Genomic DNA, 15,029 nt, shown 5'->3' on the forward strand with positions numbered 1-15,029 from the left:
TGAATGAACCCCCTAAAATCTTCGAGTGGCAGGTCCTGCCATTTGGGACAACTTCAAGCCCCTGCTGCGCCACCTTCGCCCTGCAACATCACGTGATGGAGCACACACAGCCTGACGACAGCCTGAGATTCTCCATCGAGAGGTGTTTCTACGTAGACAACTGCCTACAGAGTGTTGGGTCACCGGAAGAAGCGAGAGATCTGGTGGATCGGCTAAGAGAGTTGCTGAAATCAGCTGGCTTCGAGCTACGTCAGTGGGCTTGTAATGATCCAAGTGTCCTGAGCCATTTGCCTCCAGAAGCTAGATCACAGAGTCTGGATCTGTGGCTAGCCGAGGACAAATCCAACCCGCTAGAGACCACGCTCGGGCTCAGCTGGGACTGGAATACCGACTCCTTGGGTTATAAGCACAGGCCCGTGTCCTATGAGGTGCCAACCCTCAGAAACATCTATAGAGTCCTAGCCTCACAGTACGACCCTTTGGGCTATCTGTTACCCTTCACCACTCGGGCCAAGCTCCTTCTCAGGCAGTTATGGGATAAGAAGCATGGTTGGGACGACTCGAATCTTCCCTCCACCCTCCTGCAAGCTTGGTCTGACTGGGAGGTGGAGCTTCAGTTTTTACCTCACCTTACCTTCCCACGCGCCTATGTTCCTGCCAGTGCTAACTTAAAGGGGGCCATTCGTGAGGTGCACATTTTTGGGGATGCTTCTGAGAAAGCTTATGGAGCGGTGTCCTATATGAGGACTGTAGAACAGGATGGGCAAGTTCACCTCACCTTCATCCTAGCTCGCTCCCGGGTAGCCCCCAAACGAGCTCTCTCTATTCCCCGCCTCGAGCTCTGCGGAGCTTTGCTGGCAGCGCAGCTGGCCAGTACCCTGAATAAGGAACTCACCTCAGCGATTGAAAGAACAGTCCTGTGGTCTGATTCGACCACTGTTCTTACCTGGTTGAGCTCACAGTCCTGCCGCTACAAGGCTTTTGTAGGAGCCAGGGTAGCTGAGATACAGGAGTTGACGGAACACTGTACCTGGCGCTACATAGACTCAGAGAGTAATCCAGCGGATGACCTGACGAGAGGGAAGGCTCTGGCCGAGCTCAAAGTGCCTAATCGGTGGTCGAATGGACCCCCCTTTCTGCTCAACAGTCCTGACACATGGCCAGAGAACCCGAGCTCCGAGCCCAGTAATGACGAACTTGAGCTCCGGAAAACAGTCTTCTGTGGAACCTCTATCACCTCCACACCTACCTGTCAGGATGGAATGGCGTGCAAGACTTGGCAGGAGCTCTTGGATGTTACTGTTAAAGAGCTTTGTGGTCAGGGACTCTCGACTGCGCCATCTAGGGCCGAGGACTATCAGAATGCTGAACAGGCCATCCTCCGGCAGGCTCAACAGGAGTCATTTCCTGAGGAGTGCAGATTGCTTTCAGAAAGGAAACCTGTCTCATCCAGAAGCCGCTTGCTTACCCTGGCACCTGAACTGGATACCTCAGCGGGCCTCATCAGAGTAGGGGGTCGTCATGAGAAACGCTGGGGAATCATTTTCAAGTGTATGACGACGAGGGCGGTACATCTTGATCTCCTAAGTAGCTTAGACGCAGATGCGTTCCTCATGGCCCTGAGGCGATTCATAGCCAGAAGAGGGACACCGGCAGAGTTATGGTCTGACTGTGGGACCAATTTCAAAGGGGGAGAACGAGAAATCAGAGAAGCCTTTGCCAACATGTCAGAGACATTGCAAGGGAGGCTCGCCCGTCAGAAGATCAGATTCCAGTTCAACCCCCCGGCAGCCCCACATTTCGGAGGTGTATGGGAGAGGGAAATCCGTTCAGTGAAGACAGCTCTGCGCACCTGTGTGGGTTCCCAACCTCTTCACGAGGAGGTACTCCGTACAGTTCTGCTGGAGGTTGAATTGATCCTTAACGCAAAGCCCTTAGGCTACGTTTCCACCGACGTAGCCGATGTGGACCCTGTGACACCCAATAGTCTCCTCATGGGGCGGCCTGATGGATCACTACCCCAGGTGGTCTACTCTGAGACAGAGAACCTCAGTCGGCGACGTTGGAGGCACTCACAGATTCTTGCTGATCAGTTCTGGGCAAGATTCATCAGGGAATACTTGCCTGGCTTACAGGCAAGGCAGAAGTGGCAGTCAACTCCTCCTGAACTTCTGGAAAAGGCAGTTATTATGGTTGCAGATCCACAGCTGCCTCGAGCCTTGTGGCCAATAGGCCATGTGATTAAGGTTCATCGTAGTGATGATGGACTTGTCCGATCTGCTGATGTGAACGTTAATGGACGTGTTTACACCAGACCAGTTGCTCGGTTGGTAGTTTTACCTGCCGTGCCATCGGAAGACAGCGATACTAAGCAGAATAGCAAGTCGCCTCCCTCAACTGATTAGGGAGCCTTTTTTCGGGGAGCAAATGTGTAACCACATTTGGGGGCGGCTGTATAAAAGGCTCTGGGATTTTATGTCTATGTTCTGCAATATTGTGTGGGGTGGAGTCGTAGGAAATGACGTAGGCAGAAGTTGGGGGTATCGCGATGCTACTCGAGAAGAGGAGATTTTTCTGTGTTAGTTCTGTTACCTCGTAAGCTGTGTTCCTGGTTGCCATCCTTCACGTGATGCTCCGAGTGTTAAGTTCATGATTGGAAGTAAGTTTCCTTAAATATGTTTATTTTCCGATTCTGATGTTGGCCGCGGCTTTAGTTGCATTCTACCGCATTGTAGCACCGCATTTTTTCATCTCGTGACTCGAAGCATGTGCCGCCGGCCGCCGCCATTATGTAGTAATTTTATTCGGCCACACGATGGCGCCAAAGTCCTTTGTTTACAGTTAGAGTGGATGTTTCGGCTATGTATGACATTCTCACTGTGTTTAATTGTGTCCTTTCTGTGTTTAGAGCAAGAGATGTAAGATTGGCGTAGTTCAAATTATATATGTCCTGTTATGTGTATATTCAGATGGATGTGTTGGTTTATTTCATGTAATCCTTTATATTTATCTCAGTGAAGCTGTTGTTGTATATATTTATATACTCATGGCAACTTGTTTGTTACTACAGACTGCTGGCAACACTGAGCATCTAGGTGGCAATAAAACAGCTGGCGGTGACAATCCAGCAAAGTGGAAGCCTGTTGTCCTCCTTCCTGTATCCTGACCGATACACCATCTTGTTAACTGCTGAACCTAAAAGAACTAGCCCTCACCAAGTACTCCTCAACAGTATTCTTTTCATATTAATGTAATTTTTCATCTAATTGAATACAATCTATTTGTGTATGATTGTCAGTCCAAAGAGGGAGCGAGGAAAGAGGGGAATGTGAGGAGAAAGTACAAGGTCAGGAAGAACCAGGTAAGAAAACAGACAGGGAACAGTGACAGGCAAAAAGAGAAAAAAACCTGATTTTAGTCACACAGTCTGGAAGTTGTGTTCTCTCTATATTAAAGCTGCTATACAGAATCTGCAAAACAAACTGGGTTGAAACATTTTTGACCCTCTTTAACAACATTCCAACATAACATTATCATTGATTGGGGAGATTAAAATTAATGATATATATTTTATGTGGTTCAGCCACAACTCTACTAAAACATCAGCCAGTAATAGGTAGGCCAACTTTTGCTGCCGCAGCACGTGCGTGAGGAGCTGTAAAGAGAAGCAGAGTGCTCTGTTTATATTCTAAAAATGTTTTAAGCTTGTTTCAAAGATTCTGTACAGCAGCTTTAAATGTTGTCCAAAAGCACATATACACTTACCTTATCAGTGTTTCTCAAACTTTTTACAGTGTGTACCACCTGAGAAAATGTCAAGCTCTCCCAAGTACCACTATGAAAGCTCGAAACTCATAAATCTTACAATACAAAATTAGTATTATTAAATTAGTATCTGCAGTAAAGATTTTGTCATACATTGTATACATTATACCACGGGCAAAGTTGCCTCCATTTTTATAGTTTTTTATTAATATTTTGTAATAATTTATTCTGTTTTGGGAGTGTTTTTTATGTATCTGTATTATACTGTTTACTTTTTACTCACTATGAGCATCACTCATTATTATTGCAGACTTGCACAGAGATGGTAAAATTTGGATGATTGATAACAGAGACGAAGACAAGGACAGGGAGGAACAGGGGTTTAAATGCACCAAGGAGACAGTCATAGAGAACTCGGGACAACTGGAGACATTTAAGGATGCAGGGACTGAAAGAGACAGGGAAGAAGTCTCATCGTGACGTGTAAAGTTTATCTTGCCTGGCTGGGCAGCTCTCTGGGTGCTCAGCACCCCCAAAGCTCTAATCCTAGAATCGCTCCTGCTTTCAATCTTCTGACACTACTAAGAGGAAGAAAATCATGAACCTAATCTGTTCCTGGCATATTTCATTTTGTATGTACTGGATGGATGGATGGATGGATGTACTCTTTGCTTTAAAATGTCACATTATATTTCTTTCTGTCTAAACACCAGGATTTGTCCAGATTTGTTTTCTTGGTGGCTGTCAGCCTGCTTACAGCTGTTGTAGTGCAGTAAAATCATTAAACACAAGCCCAGCACAAAAAAGTGAGCCCATTTTGGAGTGCATATGTCACAGGATGTCATTGGGCCTGACAATTTTAATTACTTTTTAGCACAGCTGCATGAATATCTAAAACAGTGTAAAATACAATTTCAATAAACCGTAATTTAAAAACAAACAAACAAAAAAAAAAACATATAATACTGAATGATAGGAACCAGGGAAAAGGTTTGGAGTTTTTCTGTAATGGGCTTGAATTTATTCTATTCTTAGGCTAATGCTGATGCAGACTCCTTGAATGCCTCCTCTGTTCCAGTTCTGCAAGCCTTGCACATTTCCAGACAAAATTCAGTGTGAATATTTTTTGCGATAAAGAAAACAGTTTGGTAGATACTGTCATCATGGGAAAAGCACTGATACTGAATGATCTGAATAATTCAAATTAGTAAGTAAATTTCCCCTAAGAGACAAAAAATGCTTTGACCAACAGAGCACAAGTCTGCATACAGGAAAGATGTTAACTGTGATTCTAGTTTTATTATTGTGTATTTTGTAAACAATTTCATGGATGTGCATTTTCGCCTAAAGCAATATGGCTGTTGGTGTACAGGAGAAGCAGAGGGGAACAGGGATCTCACACCGGAATGTGTGGTCAATCCGGTGTGAAATGGTTGGTTCCATCTCCACAAGTCTGATGGTGCTTCATAATCAGCAGCTCCCTCAGAGATGAGCTGGGCTCTGAGCCACATGATGACATCCACAAAGGGGAAGGCCCATTGTAAAGAGAGATGACGATGCAAACGGCATGAATTGTGTTTTGTGTGATGAGGTAATGTTTTTTTTTCTAGGTAACAGCTACTTTCTGCTTCACTTCTTAGAATGGGTTAGGGATACTAGTTATTCTGCTCGTGTGAGACTGCTCAGTGAGGCTCACCTCACATTATTCATTACATTTAAGCCTAAGGTAGTCTTTATATTTTTATGTGCATATACATTTTTATCAGCTTTAACAGTGCAGCAATTGCAGCTACGTGTTAGCTTTTCTTTTAACAGATTAAACTTTTTATGACTCTGTTGTACTTTATTCTATTAAACTTTTTATGATCCTGTTGATTTATGCTACAGCAGTGTGTGTGTGTGTGTGTGTGTGTGTGTGTGTGCGTGTGTGTGTGTGTGTGTGTGTGTGTGTGTGTGTGTGTGAGAGAGAGACACTTTTTAATAGCATTGTATTAAAATGTTCATAAAAAAATAATGGTAGATTAATTAGACTAGATTATTATTTGGTCATGGTTGGACGGTGACCAGTTGTTATCTGTTAGTGTGCTCACCTGTTTGAAATTATCCATTGAAGTTCCCCTTTCTAACCAGATTTCTGGGAGATGAATCACATATTTATTCTATTGAGTCACAATTCAGTGGAGATTTTTCTGTTTTTTCCTGAGGTAAATGACATCCATAGTCTCTCTAACAGCTCTGATAAAATGTGAAACTGACATTAATAATGTATCAAAACATGTACGGAGAATATGAAATCATTTATATTTCATCTACCTGACCAATGGCCTTCTTGGACTCTGACATAAAAAAAAACTCTGTAAAAACCAAATGCCTTTGACAGGAGTTTCGTATTCTTGTACAGGCTCTGATAAATAAGAAGAAAAAAATTCAAAAACAAACATTGTACTCCTTTTAATTGATTCTAAAACATAAAAATGGTTCAATGAAAAAGTGGTGCTTTTAAAAGTTTGTAGCAACATGTTATTTTTCAGTTAGTGCTATGAATGCCAGATAATCTCTGTGATTCACAGTATCATTATCGCCACAGCTGGTAGTTTTACCTTTCTACTGTCTTTCTCTAACAACACTGTTTCCTAATTTTTCATCGCAGTTGTTGTTTGGTAGGGAGTCTTTTAATAGCTCTGGAAGAAGTGAGGAGGAAAATGTCAGATACATGGTGGAATTTTGACAACCACAAACTACCATCACTCATATCCTAGAAATTTACATAGTGGCAAACATAAACAAATATGGCTTGAAATATGAGTGCATGGCTTTCAGTTTAACTACAGTTGTAGGTATAAATCCTATTAAAGCACCATCCAGACCGAGCCTATTGTGAATGCTGGGTAGACATCCAGTAAAACAAAGCCTGAATAGTGGGAAAATAGTACTGAAAAGTAATCAGTAGCCATTATAGTGAATTATAATACAGTTTGCAATACAGTTGTCAGTTTGTATTCCTGTATTTAACACTATATTTGCATTCTTTACACAATTAAGCTATTAAAAAGGACAAGATCTATCTCACATGCAATAAGTCTGAATTGAATACATTGTACCTGACTACTGAGATAATGCCATTCATTATCAAAAACACCCCATTCCCTTTTTTCCTGCAAACAAAAATTGCTGTTATTTCCAAAAGAAGCTTGCACAAAACATCCTTCAGTGCATAAATAATGATCTCTCAAGTGCTGATACACAGCAGTCAATGCACAGTTTTCCTAATGTCATCTTACATTAAGCTTGAAAAATTCAGTAAGATCAAATTTCACTGAAATGTCAGGCTTTCTATTTATTCTTTGGAGAGCAAGAAAACATCTGACCAAGACCTCCTACCAGACTCTTTACTTCAAGTCAAGACAATGTTGACAGCATCTCATTTATACAACAAAGAATAGAAAAAGTCCAAAGGGAGCTTTCAAAGCCTTTCCAGAGGCTGTTTTCTCTGCACATAAAAAGCTGTATATATTTTCACTGTATTATTTTTTTCTCTTTCTTGTCAGAGAGGCAAGGTGAGCTCTGATGTGGTTCTCTACACTGAAGGAGAGCCTGAACTCATAATGTACAAAGCACAAAACACGCTGCCCACAAATGTGGACAGGGTCTGCTGTTGTGATGATAAGTGTCAAGCTGGCTGTGTTGTGGAGATGCTAGCTGTGTTGGCAGAGGCTTCAGAAGTGCATGTGATGAAAAAACAGGTTAAGAGAGACAGATGAGGCAAGATGCCAGAAGGTAGAAAGAGAGGGGGAAAAAACTGCCAACAGAGCATGCATTTTCTGACTGTGCTCATGCTTATATTGTGGATCAATGTGGAATCTGTTTTCGTATTCTAGTACATGTTCAGATAAATCTGTTTGAAATGTAACAGAAGTAAGTCAACAGAGACCTCAATGACCTTTTCTACTGTTGATATGAAGCATGGGAATTACTTCGGACATACAGTTTAAAAGAATAATTTAATGATAAACTTCTCTCCATCCATTCTCTTCCACTTATCCTTTTGAGGGTCGCAGTGCTGCTGGAGCCTATCCCACCTCCATAGGGGGAGGGGCAGGGTACACTCTGGATAGGTCGCCAGTCTGTTGCTGGGCTGGCATATAGAGACAGACAACCATTCACATTCACGTCTATGGACAATTTAGAATTGACATTTAACACAACCCCACCAACCCATGCAAACTCCACACAGAAAGTCCCCAGCCAGGTGATGGAATTGAACTCAGAACCTTCGTGCTGTAAAGCAACATTGTTATCACTGCACCACTGTTACACACCGGCCCAAGGCCGGGGTGCAACACAACAAAAAGATAAACCCTATACATAGTAACGACAAAATAAATCACACCGCGGCAGATTGACGAGGATTAGTTAATTTATTTACTGAACAGGTAGCGAGCTTCAGGGTGGGCAATGCCAAAACAACAAACAAAACACACTAGAAAGAAAAACAGAACTAACTTACCTCCCACGATTCCAAAACAAAACACAATTCTCTAACCTGTCTCCCTACCCGAAACAGGAGAAAAGAGGGGAATAAAAGAAAACCGCTTCCCACCCCTACAGCTACCAAACCCAGGTACAACCCTTTCTCAACATTTATATTGCAGCCCCGTGCAGTCACACGCCACGACGGTCCCCAGACACACAGCTCACGGGAAACCAGGAAGTCTCCTCGCCGGCCCAGTCCAACCCCTTTTGTAGCTGGTGGGGCCTCCACCTGGAAACTTGCATAACAAGCGTCACTGAATACAAATACAAACAATAACAACACCGTACCGCAACAAATGACCCGGGTCATAACACCCCCCCCCCCCCCCCCCCCCTACCTAAAATCAAGCATCTCTTTAGAGAGATGCTGGATCTAGGCCTCCACCCGGGATAGGGCATCGGCCACAATATTATCGGCCCCTCGGAGATGATGGATGTCAATGTTAAAATCCTGCAGTAACAAAGACCAACGCATGAGACGCTGGTTGTTATTCCTCATGCGAGAAAGGAAAACCAAGGGGTTGTGGTCCGTATACACAACGGTTGGGGCGGGGCTGGAACTGACATACACCTCAAAATGTTGGAGGGCCAAGAGTAACGCTAAAGTTTCCTTCTCGATGGTACTATAATTCATCTGATGTTTATTGAATTTTCTCGAGAAGTAACACACTGGGTGATCAATACCCTGGTCATCCTCCTGCAGAAGTACAGCACCCGCACCATGCGCACTGGCATCCACCTCTAACTTGAACACACGAGTGAAGTCAGGGGCACCTAACACTGGGGCACTGCATAACAGGGCTTTGGCTGAGTCAAAGGCATCCTGACAATCAGAGTTCCACAAAAACAGGCGCGACGGACTTGTCAGGGCCGTCAGGGGAATAACCACGGTGGCAAAATTTTTGCAGAACCCTCGATAGTAGCCACACAGCCCCAAAAAACGGCGAAGCTGACGCCGCGTAGTTGGTACAGGGAAATCCAAAACGGCCTGGACTTTGGCCATGAGAGGGCGTACCTGCCCCTGTCCTACCTGCTTCCCTAGGTAGGTAACCACAGCTTTGCCAAACTCGCATTTGGCAAGATTGACAGTCAAACAGGCACCCTTCAACCGGGCAAAAACCTCCCGTAGCGTCTCCATGTGCTCTAACCAGGTCAGCGAGTAAACCACAATATCATCTAAGTAGACCTCGCATCCATGAACACCCAGTAGCACAGTGTTCATCAGCCTTTGAAACGTGGCGGGAGCATTTCTCAACCCAAACGGCATCACCGTGTATTGCAGGAAATGGTCTGGTGTCACAAAAGCTGAAATTTCCGCCGCCCGTTGCGACAGGGGCACCTGCCAATAACCTTTCAAAAGATCTAGCTTGGTGACAAATTTGGCTGAACCCACCCTATCAACACAGTCATCCATACGGGGGAGCGGAAAAGAGTCTGGTTTAGTGATGGCATTTACTTTGCGATAATCATTACAAAAACGTGGGGTTTGATCAAATTTAGGCACCAAGAGGGTAGGAGAGCTCCATGGACTGAAGCTGGGCACCGCAAAACCATTCTCCAACAGGTATTCCACCTCCTTTTTCATGATCGCCCGCTTTCCGGGATTGACCCGATAGGCATGCTGCTTAATGGGCCGGTGGTCGCCAACATCTATATCATGCTCAAGCATAGTGGTTTGAGTCGGCTTGTCACTAAAGAGCACAATATGACCACAGATCAGATTGTAAATGTCCTGCCTGTGGGTCTCGTCCAAATAAAGCAAATGAGCCTCAAGGTCCTCCAAGATCTTAGAATTCTCCAAGCGGGCCCCTGAGCTGGGTCCCTGGTGTTCACGTGACCCATCCACCTCCGGTTGGTAGGAGGGTGAACCCACCGTCACCACAGGGGAAACCAAGTTAGTCTGACTCTGGTTCCGGTCCACATATTTCTTGAGCATATTAACATGACAAACCCGGGACTTCTTCCGCCTATCCGGGGTTTTAATCAGGTAATCTGTGTCACTAACTTGGCGCTCGATCTCATAAGGACCACTAAAACGAGCTTGAAGACATGAACCCACAACGGGTAGGAAAACTAAAACACGCTCACCAGGCAAAAAGGTGCGCTTGAGGGTCTTCCTATCATACCTCTCTTTCATCTTCTCCTGAGCACCGGAAAGCGACCTGCGCGCCAACTCACATGCAGCGTGCAGCCTCTCCCTAAACGAACTTACATAATCAAGCACATTGTGCACGGGCCGCGGCTGGTCGGGCTGCGCGAGCCACCCCTCCTGGAGCAGACGTAGGGGTCCACGCACGGTGTGCCCAAAAACCAACTCCGCCGGGCTAAAACCCAGGGACTCTTGTGTGGTCTCTCGAATGGCAAACAGCAATAACGGCAGGCCCACATCCCATTCGGAATCAGTTTCAAAGCAGTCCAACCCCTTTTGTAGCTGGTCTCTTTCCTTCCTCCACCAATGGGCGGCCTCCACCTGGAAACTTGCATAACAAGCGTCACTGAATACAAATACAAACAATAACAACACCGTACCGCAACAAATGACCCGGGTCATAACAACCACCAAAACCTCTAATTTTACATAATATGTCAGTCAAAGGTTTTAATACACTGGTACTGTATATGCAAGGCAGCAACTGACAAACATCAATCCAGAAAGATTTGATCTGTCACAATAGTAATATTGTTATTGAGAGGCATAAATGATCAGATTTGATAAATAGTAATAAAAATGATTTTCTGCAGTCTCAGGATAATAGCAGATAATTGCTGTTTCTTCTACAGCCAGCATCTAACAGAATTTCTGCTTTATTCTGTTTTTTGTTTGTTTGTTCGTTTGAGTGGGCTGATGACAGCTTACTCTGTTCTCTCTTTCCAGAGCTTAGTTTGCTTTTAAAGCTTCTACCAGTGATTTCACCAGGTATTATATCAGTTGCAACATGATCCCAGTGGTCATTTCTTTACTAAAATTTACAATAATGTAAAAAACAAGAATTCTGAAATTGTTACTACTGAACAGTGAACAATAAACGTTTAATTTGTGTTATATCTGTAAAGAGCAGTGATATGTGCACTGTGGCCTGTAAGCAAGCCAAAAAAAAAAAAGCCATTAGCTATATACCTGCTTCAGAACAGACTGATGACTGATGTTCCATAAAGGGACTGTGGTGGCCAGAGGTCTATATTAGCGATAGATGGATGAGAGATAAGAGGAGATGACATGGATTTTAAAAAATGTACTGACAGAAAACTATCCTCAGACTCTCAGCGGGTTTCTGGTTCAGTATGTTCAGAGACTAATAAACCGCATTTATTTTATGTTAGATTTAGGAATAAGACTTAAATATGAAGGTAATTTGATAAAAAAAAAAATATGGCACTGTGTGTGAGCCAGTCAGGGTACATGTCTTTGGGCTCTGTTGTTTTAATGTTATGTAATGATGTACATCATGTTGGCAGTGTCAGGAGAGGCTCCAGGAGAGGATGTGACCAAAGAACAAGGTTAAAAGATATACAGCAGTTAACACAATTTTCTGCCAAAGTTACACACTGTCGCGGTTCGAATTTTGAGGAAGAGACATACGACTGAAAGTCCATAGTGGGTCAACACAAATTATTTTATTAAAACACATATATGTGGTGAAGATAGGCTCTGCAAAACATCAGGCTCCATCTCCCCCCTTACAATAGGTGGGTGTAATATTTATTCTTATGATGACCAATAACTCGCGTCACTAATACAGAACAGTTCCTCTTTCAGTTCCTCCACCGCCTCCCAGATGCATCCTGTTATTACACTTGTCCAGACTTAAACACACTTGCAATCAGTTTACCCAGACAGGCTATGTGTCTGTGTCGTTAATCTAAGTGCATGACCCCCCTCTATGTCATCTGTTACCAGGCAAACATCCATAGCACAGGCAATATGTAGTAAATTATACTGTAAACATGTAGGCAACCTTTCAATAGCTGAACTTTGCTCCATTGATCGGCCAGACATCGCGCTGCCTGTAGCTTCAAACCATTAATTAACTTAACCGAGGTTCAACCCTTTAATTATGCAATATGTGTATAACATGATTACAGTTGCACCTGCAATGAAAGATTATTATGTGCTTATGCTAACACCTGAAATACAGACTTTAATATAACCTCACCAGTTTCAATAAATGTGTCAATGAAATGATAGTAATGATAAATCATAAATGATGCAACAGTAATAATAAGGATCATCAATAGTAACATAGATTATGAATGTAAAATAATATTTCATCTTGACAACACCTACACAGAGCTTTTTCTGTTGCAGGCCCCAGACGCTGGAATAGTTTGCCTCTAAATATCAGATGGGTGCAAACGCTGGAACATTTGAAATCTCTACTGAAGACACCTGTTGATGGACTGGCTTTGACCCAATACACTTCTCGTTTTCACAGCCTTTGTCGTTGTTGTTTTAGTTGTTTTTATTGTATTAGTCTTTCTGTTTTATATTTTTCTTGCATCATTGTTGTGGATTTTACTTATTTTAGTTGCATTTTAGTTTGTAAAGCACGTTGTGCAACATGAGCTGCTGGAAACGTGCTACAGTCGATCACCGGTATTCAAGGGGGTTAGCGATCACAGCAACACGCTAATAGGGAAAATCCATGAACACTTAAGAACTGCTCTATAAATGCTTCTAACTTCCTTTTTTAATAGTTCAAACAACAAATATACCTTAAGCTATCATCGTAATGAAAATAATTCATTTCACATAAAAGGTGAATTTTCCACAAATAATTTGGAACTATTTTCCACAGAAAAATCCATGAACAGGTGACTACTAATATTGAGCTATCAATAGGCGTAGACTGCGTATAAAAAATAAACTTGATGTTGACCTTGACCTACACTGCTTTAGTCAATATTAGGTGCCACACAAAAAACCAATGGAGATATTTTTGAAAGAGCTGCTTGGCTTTAAATGCCTCTAGTCAGGACAGAGGATAAGTAGCAGTCTGTCATGGTATGAAAAGCCATAGTGGGAGTTATGGGGGACAATGAGCCAAAGTATGTCCCAAAGGTGAAACAGAAGACTGGCACAAACAGTAAGGAAGGTTTAAAATGATAACCTGGCACTTTGGATGTGAGAAAAGCTGGCTAGATGACATGGAGACGGAGAGAGAGAGGTCTGCGCTGGAAAGCTGGGACAGATGTAACAGATGAGGTGTTTTATTCAGCACTTTGCAGCAATCTTATGGAGAATTTGAGCACTGTTATCCATTTTTGCTGTATCACTCTCCTCTCTCTGTGTAGTAGGCTTTCCACTGATTCTACCACGCATCCATTGCAGTTGTTTTTCTGTGACTCAGTGTATCAAAATACAATTTTGAAGGATGTTGTATAGTTGTTTTGTAACATAGTTGCATACTGTAATAACATTTGTATCAGCCTTTTAGCCTGTCTCTCTGAATCCAAACTGACTAATGATTGCAGAATAGGCACTTAATAGTGGTTATGAGTCTTTGAGCTTTTTAGATGATAAAATGAGATGAACTGCTGGAGGACACATTTCTTACAGTTATGTTTAGAACTATATGTAAGGATAGCTGTCCTTGGATGGCCTCACTAATGTGATGAATATGGTGAAGACAAATATCTTCTTTGCATCACCTTTTTCTCCCTACAGAGGCATGGGGCAGAGACATATTTACTCTATATAATTGGTGTCTATATCTGAAAAAAAGATACATTTGCTTACACAGCTTTTATTTTCTAGCTACACAGAGTTCTTGTTCTAGTCCCTCAGCACCACTGAGTAACCAACCAGAGGCATACTGTAATACCTCTGCTTAAGCTGAGAATTGAGCAGCTAATTGTCTGCGAAAATGCACAGAACAGCAATAGCATGATGCACTAGATTAATACAACATCACAAAGTGAAAGCATTGAAGTGGATGGGAGTTGTATCCTGGACAGAGGTGCAGACTTGTGAGTGTGAATAGCACAGGAGACATAATTAGATTATGTGGTCTGGGAGTGTTTCTTGTCTCAGAGGGAAAAGACATTTAAAAAAAAGATGAAATGGGACCCCTAAGTGCTTGAGGAGGGAAGACATGAAAGAGGTGTACAGGCTGCTGTTTCTGCCAGACAATACAGTTTTGCACTCTAGTTGTTGAGTTGATGGGTCTCAGTGCATCCCAAAGGGAGACACAGTTCAGGTTCCAGGAGGAAGAAATGCAGTATTTCAGCTCTGATATTGGCCTCGTTCTTTGATATACTTCTTTCTTGCCCGTTTTTCAAGTGCTGTGCTATGCATCATCATCTGTTATTTTTTATTTCCGTGTTTTGTTTTTATTGTTTTCAATAAATATATGGAGTTAAGTAATTACAAACAACTGCATTCTTATTCTATTTACATTTTACACTAGGTTGCAAAATGCAATTTCCAAAAGTTTTGGCAGTAAAATCAAGTTTGCTTTTCATTCACTTTGCAACTTCAGTTTTTACACTATATTGCTAAAAGTATTTGCTCATCTACATTCACTCATATGAGTGAAATCCCATTCTTAATCCATAAGAATAGATGTGGTATAGGTCCACTCTTTGCAGCTATAACAGCTTTCCACAAGGTTTAGAAGTGTGTTTATGGGAAACTTTGACCATTCCTCCAGAAACACTGCTGAAAGTTGACGACCTCTGCGCACTATGTACTTCAACATCCGCTGACCTCGATCTGTGATTTTATGTAGTCT

This window comes from Aulonocara stuartgranti, assembly GCF_965226115.1.
Source record: "Aulonocara stuartgranti genome assembly, chromosome: 14".
NCBI lineage: Eukaryota > Metazoa > Chordata > Actinopteri > Cichliformes > Cichlidae > Aulonocara > Aulonocara stuartgranti.